This window comes from Salmo trutta, unplaced genomic scaffold (genome assembly GCF_901001165.1).
Source record: "Salmo trutta unplaced genomic scaffold, fSalTru1.1, whole genome shotgun sequence".
NCBI classification, from domain to species: Eukaryota; Metazoa; Chordata; class Actinopteri; order Salmoniformes; family Salmonidae; genus Salmo; species Salmo trutta.
In genome coordinates, this window is record NW_021823195.1 from 1,103,931 (window position 1) to 1,114,119 (window position 10,189).

The window sequence follows — 10,189 nt, forward strand, 5'->3', positions numbered from 1 at the left end:
TTACTGGCTAGGTAACTCCATCCAGAGAGACACATAGTGGTTAGTATAACTGATTAGAGGTTATTACTGGCTAGGTAACTCCATCCAGAGAAACACATAGTGGTTAGTATAACTGATTAGTTATTACTGGCTGGGTAACTCCATCCAGAGAGACACATAGTGGTTAGTATAACTGATTAGTTATTACTGGCTGGGTAACTCCATCCAGAGAAACACATAGTGGTTATTATAACTGATTAGTTATTACTGGCTAGGTAACTCCATCCAGAGAGACACATAGTGGTTAGTATAACTGATTAGTTATTACTGGCTAGGTAACTCCATCCAGAGAGACACATAGTGGTTAGTATAACTGATTAGTTATTACTGGCTAGGTAACTCCATCCAGAGAAACACATAGTGGTTAGTATAACTGATTAGTTATTACTGGCTAGGTAACTCCATCCAGAGAGACACATAGTGGTTAGTATAACTGATTAGTTATTACTGGCTAGGTAACTCCATCCAGAGAGACACATAGTGGTTAGTATAACTGATTAGAGGTTATTACTGGCTAGGTAAGTCCATCCAGGCCAGAGAGACACATAGTGGTTAGTATAACTGATTAGTTATTACTGGCTGGGTAACTCCATCCAGAGAGAACACATAGTGGTTAGTATAACTGATTAGAGGTTATTACTGGCTAGGTACTCCATCCAGAGAAACACCAAGGGTTAGTATAACTGATTAGAGGTTATTACTGGCTAGTTAACTCCATCCAGAGAAACACATAGTGGTTAGTATAACTGATTAGTTATTACTGGCTAGCGTAACTCCATCCAGAGAAACACATAGTGGTTAGTATAACTGATTAGTTATAACTGGCTAGGTAACTCCATCCAGAGAAACACATAGTGGTTAGTATAACTGAATTAGTTATACTGGCTAGTACTCCATCCAGAGAGAAACACATAGTGGTTAGGTATAACTGATTAGTTATAACTGGCTAGGTACTCCATCCAGAGAAACACATAGTGGTAGTATAACTGATTAGTTATTACTGGCTAGGTAACTCCATCCAAGAGAAACACATAGTGGTTATATAACTGATTAGTTATTACTGGCTAGGTAACTCCATCCAGAGAGACACATAGTGGTTAGTATAACTGATTAGTTATTACTGGCTAGGTAACTCCATCCAGAGAAACACATAGTGGTTAGTATAAACTGATTAGTTATTACTGGCTAGGTAACTCCATCCAGAGGAGACACATAGTGGTTAGTATAACTGATTAGTTATTACTGGCTAGGTAACCTCCATCCAGAGAGACACATAGTGGTTAGTATAACTGATTAGGTTATTACTGGCTAGGTAACTCCATCCAGAGAGACACATAGTGGTTAGTATAACTGATTAGGTTATTACTGGCTAGGTAACTCCATCCCAGAGAGACACATAGTGGTTAGTATAACTGATTAGTTATTACTGGCTAGGTAACTCCATCCAGAGAAACACATAGTGGTTAGTATAACTGATTAGTTATTACTGGCTAGGTAACTCCATCCAGAGAACACATAGTGGTTAGGTATAACTGATTAGAGGTTATTACTGGCTAGGTAACTCCATCCAGAGAGACACATAGTGGTTAGTATAACTGATTAGTTATTACTGGCTGGGTAACTCCATCCAGAGAAACACATAGTGGTTAGTATAACTGATTAGTTATAACTGGCTAGGTAACTCCATCCAGAGAAACACATAGTGGTTAGTATAACTGATTAGTTATTACTGGCTAGGTAACTCCATCCAGAGAAACACATAGTGGTTAGTATAACTGATTAGTTATTACTGGCTAGGTAACTCCATCCAGAGAGGACACATAGTGGTTAGTATAACTGATTAGTTATTACTGGCTAGGTAACTCCATCCAGAGAGACACATAGTGGTTAGTATAACTGATTAGAGGTATTAGCTGGCTAGGTAAGTCCATCCAGAGAGACACATAGTGGTTAGTATAACTGATTAGTTATTACTGGCTGGGTAACTCCATCCAGAGAGACACATAGTGGTTGTATAACTGATTAGAGGTTATTACTGGCTAGGTAACTCCATCCAGAGAAAACACATAGTGGTTAGTATAACTGATTAGAGGTTATTATGGCTAGGTAACTCCATCCAGAGAAACACATAGTGGTTAGATAACTGATTAGTATACTGGCTAGGTAACTCCATCCAGAGAAACACATAGTGGTAGTATAACTGATTATTTATACTGGCTAGGTAACTCCATCCAGAGAACACTAGTGGTTATATAATGATTAGTTATAACTGGCTAGTGTAACTCCATCCAGAGAAACACATAGTGGTTAGTAAACTGATTAGTTATTACTGGCTAGGTAACTCCATCCAGAGAAAACACTCATAGTGGGTTAGTATAACTGATTAGAGGTTATTACTGGCTAGGTAACCACCAGAGAAACACATAGTGGTTAGTATAATACGATTAGTTATTACTGGCTAGGTACTCCATCCAGAGAAACACATAGTGGTTAGTATAACTGAGAGTTATTACTGGCTAGGTAACTCCATCCAGAGAGACATAGTGTTAGTATAACTGATAGTTATTACTGGCTAGGTAACTCATCCAGAGAAACACATAGTGGTTAGTATAACTGATTAGTATTACTGGCTAGGTAAACTCCATCCAGAGAGACACATAGTGTTAGTATAAACTGATAAGAGGTTATTACTGGCTGGGTAACTCCATCCAGAGAGACACATGTGTTAGTTATAACTGATTAGAGGTATTACTGGCTAGGTAACTCCATCCAGAGAGACACCTAGTGGTTAGTATAACTGATTAGAGTTATTACTGGCTGGGTAACTCCATCCAGAGAGACACATAGTGGTTAGTATAACTGATTAGTTATTACTGGCTAGGTAACTCATCCAGAGAAGACACATAGTGGTTAGTATAACTGATTAGAGGTTATTACGGCTAGGTACCTCCATCCAGAGAGACACCATAGTGGTTAGTATAACTGATTAGTATTACTGGCTAGGTAACCTCCATCCAGAGAGACACATAGTGGTTAGTATAACTGATTAGTTATAACTGGCTAGGTACAATCCATCCAGAGAAACACATAGTGGTTAGTATAACTGATTAGTTATTACTGGCTAGGTAACTCCATCCAGAGAAACACATAGTGGTAGTTATAACTGATTAGTTATTACTGGCTAGGTAACTCATCCAGAGAGAAACACATAGTGGTTAGTATAACTGATTAGTATTACTGGCTAGGTAACTCCATCCAGAGAAACACATAGTGGTTAATATAACTGATTATTTTACGGCTAGGTAACTCCATCCAGAGAGACACATAGTGGTTAGTATAACTGAGTAGTTATTACTGGCTAGGTAATCCATCCAGAGAAACACATAGTGGTTAGTATAACTGATTAGTTATTACTGGCTAGGTAACTCCATCCAGAGAGACACATAGTGGGTAGTATAACTGATTAGTTATTACTGGCTAGGTAACTCATCCAGAGAGACACCATAGTGTGTAGTATAACTGATTAGTATTACTGGCTAGGTAACTCCATCCAGAGAACACATAGTGGTTAGTATAACTGATTAGAGGTTATTACTGGCTAGGTAACTCCATCCAGAGAGACACATAGTGGTTAGTATAACTGATTAGTTATTACTGGCTAGGTAACTCCATCCAGAGAAACACATAGTGGTAGTATAACTGATTAGTTATTACTGCTAGGTAACTCCATCCAGAGAAACACATAGTGGTTAGTATAACTGATTAGAGGTTATTACTGGCTAGGTAACTCCATCCAGAGAGACACATAGTGGTTAGTATAACTGATTAGTTATTACTGGCTGGGTAACTCCATCCAGAGAAACACATAGTGGTTAGTATAACTGATTAGTTATAACTGGCTAGGTAACTCCATCCAGAGAAACACATAGTGGTTAGTATAACTGATTAGTTATTACTGGCTAGGTAACTCCATCCAGAGAAACACATAGTGGTTAGTATAACTGATTAGTTATTACTGGCTAGGTAACTCCATCCAGAGAGACACATAGTGGTTAGTATAACTGATTAGTTATTACTGGCTAGGTAACTCCATCCAGAGAGACACATAGTGGTTAGTATAACTGATTAGAGGTTATTACTGGCTAGGTAAGTCCATCCAGAGAGACACATAGTGGTTAGTATAACTGATTAGTTATTACTGGCTGGGTAACTCCATCCAGAGAGACACATAGTGGTTAGTATAACTGATTAGAGGTTATTACTGGCTAGGTAACTCCATCCAGAGAAACACATAGTGGTTAGTATAACTGATTAGAGGTTATTACTGGCTAGGTAACTCCATCCAGAGAAACACATAGTGGTTAGTATAACTGATTAGTTATTACTGGGTAGGTAACTCCATCCAGAGAAACACATAGTGGTTAGTATAACTGATTAGTTATTACTGGCTAGGTAACTCCATCCAGAGAAAACACATAGTGGGTTAGTATAATGATTAGTTATAACTGGCTAGTAACTCCATCCAGAGAAACACATAGTGGTTAGTATAACTGATTAGTTATTACTGGCTAGGTAACTCCATCCAGAGAAACACATAGTGGTTAGTATAACTGATTAGAGGTTATTACTGGCTAGGTAACTCCATCCAGAGAAACACATAGTGGTTAGTATAACTGATTAGTTATTTCTGGCTAGGTAACTCCATCCAGAGAAACACATAGTGGTTAGTATAACTGATTAGAGGTTATTACTGGCTAGGTAACTCCATCCAGAGAGACACATAGTGGTTAGTATAACTGATTAGTTATTACTGGCTAGGTAACTCCATCCAGAGAAACACATAGTGGTTAGTAATAACTGATTAGTATTACTGGCTAGGTAAACTCCATCCAGAGAGACACATAGTGGTTAGTATAACTGATTAGTTATTACTGGCTAGGTAACTCCATCCAGAGAAACACATAGTGGTTAGTATAACTGATTAGTTATTACTGGCTAGGTAACTCCATCCAGAGAGACACATAGTGGTTAGTATAACTGATTAGTTATTACTGGCTAGGTAACTCCATCCAGAGAGACACATAGTGGTTAGTATAACTGAGTGTTATTACTGGCTAGGTACTCCATCCAGAGAGACACATGTGGTTAGTATAACTGATTGAGGTTATTACTGGCTAGGTAACTCCCTCCAGAGAGACACATAGTGGTTAGTATAACTGATTAGTTATTACTGGCTAGGTAACTCCATCCAGAGAAACACATAGTGGTTAGTATAACTGATTAGTTATTACTGGCTAGGTAACTCCATCCAGAGAACCATAGTGGTTAGTATAACTGATTAGAGGTTATTACTGGCTAGGTAACTCCATCCAGAGAGACACATAGTGGTTAGTATAACTGATTAGTTATTACTGGCTGGGTAACCCATCCAGAGAAACACATAGTGGTTAGTATAACTGATTAGTTATAACTGGCTAGGTAACTCCATCCAGAGAACACATAGTGGTTAGTATAACTGATTAGTTATTACTGGCTATTAACTCCATCCAGAGAAACACATAGTGGTTAGTATAACTGATTAGTTTAGTACTGGCTAGTAACTCCATCAGAGAGACACATAGTGGTTAGTATAACTGATTAGTTATTACTGGCTAGGTAACTCCATCCAGAGAGACACATAGTGGTTAGTATAACTGATTAGAGGTTATTACTGGCTAGGTAAGTCATCCAGAGAGACCATAGTGGTTAGTATAGACTGATTAGTTATTACTGGCTGGGTAACTCCATCCAGAGAGACCATAGTGGTTAGTATAACTGATTAGAGGTTATTACTGGCTAGGTACTCATCCAGAGAAACACATAGTGGTTAGTATAACTGATTAGAGGTTATTACTGGCTAGGTAACTCCATCCAGAGAACACATAGTGGTTAGTATAACTGATTAGTTTATTACTGGTTAGGTAACTCATCCAGAGAAACACATAGTGGTTAGTATAACTGATTAGTTATTACTGTCTAGGACTACTCCATCCAGAGAAACCATAGTGGTTAGTATAAAATGATTAGTTATAACTGGCTAGGTAACTCCATCCAGAGAAACACATAGTGGTTAGTATAACTGATTAGTTATTACTGGCTAGGTAACTCCATCCAGAGAAAACACATAGTGGTTAGTATAACTGATTAGAGGTTATTACTGGCTAGGTAACTCCATCCAGAGAAACACATAGTGGTTAGTATAACTGATTAGTTATTCTGGCTAGGTAAACTCCATCCAGAGAAACACATAGTGGTTAGTATAACTGATTAGAGGTTATTACTGGCTAGGTAACTCCATCCAGAGAGACACATAGTGGTTAGTATAACTGATTAGTTATTACTGGCTAGGTAACTCCATCCAGAGAACACATAGTGGTTAGTATAACTGATTAGTTATTACTGGCTAGGTAACTCCATCCAGAGGACACATAGTGGTTAGTATAAACTGATAAGAGGTTATTACTGGCTGGGTAACTCCATCCAGAGAGACACATAGTGGTTAGTATAACTGATTAGAGGTTATTACTGGCTAGGTAACTCCATCCAGAGAGACACATAGTGGTTAGTATAACTGATTAGAGGTTATTACTGGCTGGGTAACTCCATCCAGAGAGACACATAGTGGTTAGTATAACTGATTAGTTATTACTGGCTAGGTAACTCCATCCAGAGAGACACATAGTGGTTAGTATAACTGATTAGAGGTTATTACTGGCTAGGTAACTCCATCCAGAGAGACACATAGTGGTTAGTATAACTGATTAGTTATTACTGGCTAGGTACTCCATCCAGAGAAACACATAGTGGTTAGTATAACTGATTAGTTATTACTGGCTAGGTAACTCCATCCAGAGAGACACATAGTGGTTAGTATAACTAATTAGAGGTTATTACTGGCTAGGTAACTCCATCCAGAGAGACACATAGTGGTTAGTATAACTGATTAGTTATTACTGGCTAGGTAACTCCAACCAGAGAAACACATAGTGGTTAGTATAACTGATTAGTTATTACTGGCTAGGTAACTCCATCCAGAGAGACACATAGTGGTTAGTATAACTGATTAGAGGTTATTACTGGCTAGGTAACTCCATCCAGAGAAACACATAGTGGTTAGTATAACTGATTAGAGGTTATTACTGGCTAGGTAACTCCATCCAGAGAGACACATAGTGGTTAGTATAACTGATTAGTTATTACTGACTAGGTAACTCCATCCAGAGAAACACATAGTGGTTAGTATAACTGATTAGAGGTTATTACTGGCTAGGTAACTCCATCCAGAGAAACACATAGTGGTTAGTATAACTGATTAGTTATTACTGGCTAGGTAACTCCATCCGAGAGACACATAGTGGTTAGTATAACTGATTAGTTATTACTGGCTAGGTAACTCCATCCAGAGAAACACATAGTGGTTAGTATAACTGATTAGTTATTACTGGCTAGGTAACTCCATCCAGAGAAACACATAGTGGTTAGTATAACTGATTAGTTATTACTGGCTAGGTAACTCCATCCAGAGAAACACATAGTGGTTAGTATAACTGATTAGAGGTTATTACTGGCTAGGTAACTCCATCCAGAGAGACACATAGTGGTTAGTATAACTGATTAGTTATTACTGGCTAGGTAACTCCATCCAGAGAAACACATAGTGGTTAGTATAACTGATTAGAGGTTATTACTGGCTAGGTAACTCCATCCAGAGAGACACATAGTGGTTAGTATAACTGATTAGTTATTACTGGCTAGGTAACTCCATCCAGAGAGACACATAGTGGTTAGTATAACTGATTAGAGGTTATTACTGGCTAGGTAAATCCATCCAGAGAGACACATAGTGGTTAGTATAACTGATTAGTTATTACTGGCTAGGTAACTCCATCCAGAGAGACACATAGTGGTTAGTATAACTGATTAGAGGTTATTACTGGCTAGGTAACTCCATCCAGAGAAACACATAGTGGTTAGTATAACTGATTAGAGGTTATTACTGGCTAGGTAACTCCATCCAGAGAGACACATAGTGGTTAGTATAACTGATTAGTTATTACTGGCTAGGTAACTCCATCCAAGAAACACATAGTTGTTAGTATAACTGATTAGAGTTATTACTGGCTAGGTAACTCCATCCAGAGAGACACATAGTGGTTAGTATAACTGATTAGAGGTTATTACTGGCTAGGTAACTCCATCCAGAGAGACACATAGTGGTTAGTATAATACTGATTAGTTTATTACTGGCTGGGTAACTCCATCCAGAGAAAACACAATAGTGGTCAGTAATAACTAATCAGTTATTACTGGCTAGGTAACTCCATCCAGAGAGACACATAGTGGTTAGTATAACTGATTAGTTATTACTGGCTAGGTAACTCCATCCAGAGAGACACATAGTGGTTAGTATAACTGATAAGTTATTACTGCTAGGTACCTCCATCCAGAGAAACACATAGTGGTTAGTATAACTGATTAGTTATTACTGGCTAGGTACCTCCATCCAGAGAGACACATAGTGGTTAGTAAAAACTGATTAGTTATTACTGGCTAGTAACTCCATCCAGAGAGACACATAGTGGTGAGTATAACTGATTAGAGGTTATTACTGGCTAGGTAAGTCCATCCAGAGAGACACATAGTGGTTAGTATAACTGATTAGTTATTACTGGCTGGGTAACTCCATCCAGAGAGACACATAGTGGTTGTATAACTGATTAGAGGTTATTACTGGCTAGGTAACTCCATCCAGAGAAACACCTAGTGGTTAGTATAACCTGATTAGAGGTTATTACTGGCTAGGTAACTCCATCCAGAGAAACACATAGTGGTAGTATAAACTGATTAGTTATTACTGGCTAGGTAACTCCATCCAGAGAAACACATAGTGGTTAGTATAACTGATTAGTTATAACTGGCTAGGTAACTCCATCCAGAGAAACACATAGTGGTTAGTACTAACTGATTAGTTATTACTGGCTAGGTAACTCCATCCAGAGAGACACATAGTGGTTAGTATAACTGATTAGAGTGTATTACTGGCTAGGTAAATCCATCCAGAGAGACACATATGGTTAGTATAACTGATTAGTTATTACTGGCTAGGTAACTCCATCCAGAGAGACACATAGTGGTTAGTATAACTGATTAGAGGTTATTAACTGGCTAGGTAACTCCATCCAGAGAAACACATAGTGGTTAGTATAACTGATTAGAGTTTATTACTGGCTAGGTAACTCCATCCAGAGAGACACATAGTGGTTAGTCTAACTGATTAGTTATTACTGGCTAGGTAACTCCATCCAGAGAAACACATAGTGGTTAGTAATAACTGATTAGAGTTATTACTGGCTAGGTAACTCCATCCAGAGAGACACATAGTGGTTAGTATAGATGATTAGAGGTTATTACTGCTAGGTACTCCATCCAGAGAGACACATAGTGGTTAGTATAACTGATTAGTTATTACTGGCTGGGTAACCCATCCAGAGAAACACATAGTGGTTAGTATAACTGATTAGTTATTACTGGCTAGGTAACTCCATCCAGAGAGACACATAGTGGTTAGTATACTGATTAGTTATTACTGGCTAGGTAACTCCATCCAGAGAGACACATAGTGGTTAGTATAACTGATAAGTTATTACTGGCTAGGTAACTCCATCCAGAGAAACACATAGTGGTTAGTATAACTGATTAGTTATTACTGGCTAGGTAACTCCATCCAGAGAGACACATAGTGGTTAGTAATAACTGATTAGTTATTACTGGCTAGGTAACTCCATCCAGAGAGACACATAGTGGTTAGTATAACTGATTAGAGGTTATTACTGGCTAGGTAAGTCCATCCAAGAAGACACATAGTGGTTAGTATAACTGATTAGTTATTACTGGCTGGGTAACTCCATCCAGAGAGACACATAGTGGTTAGTATAACTGATTAGAGGTTATTACTGGCTAGGTAACTCCATCCAGAGAAACACATAGTGGTTAGTATAACTGATTAGAGGTTATTACTGGCTAGGTAACTCCATCCAGAGAAACACATAGTGGTTAGTATACTGATTAGAGGTTATACTGGCTAGGTAACTCCATCCAGAGAAACACATAG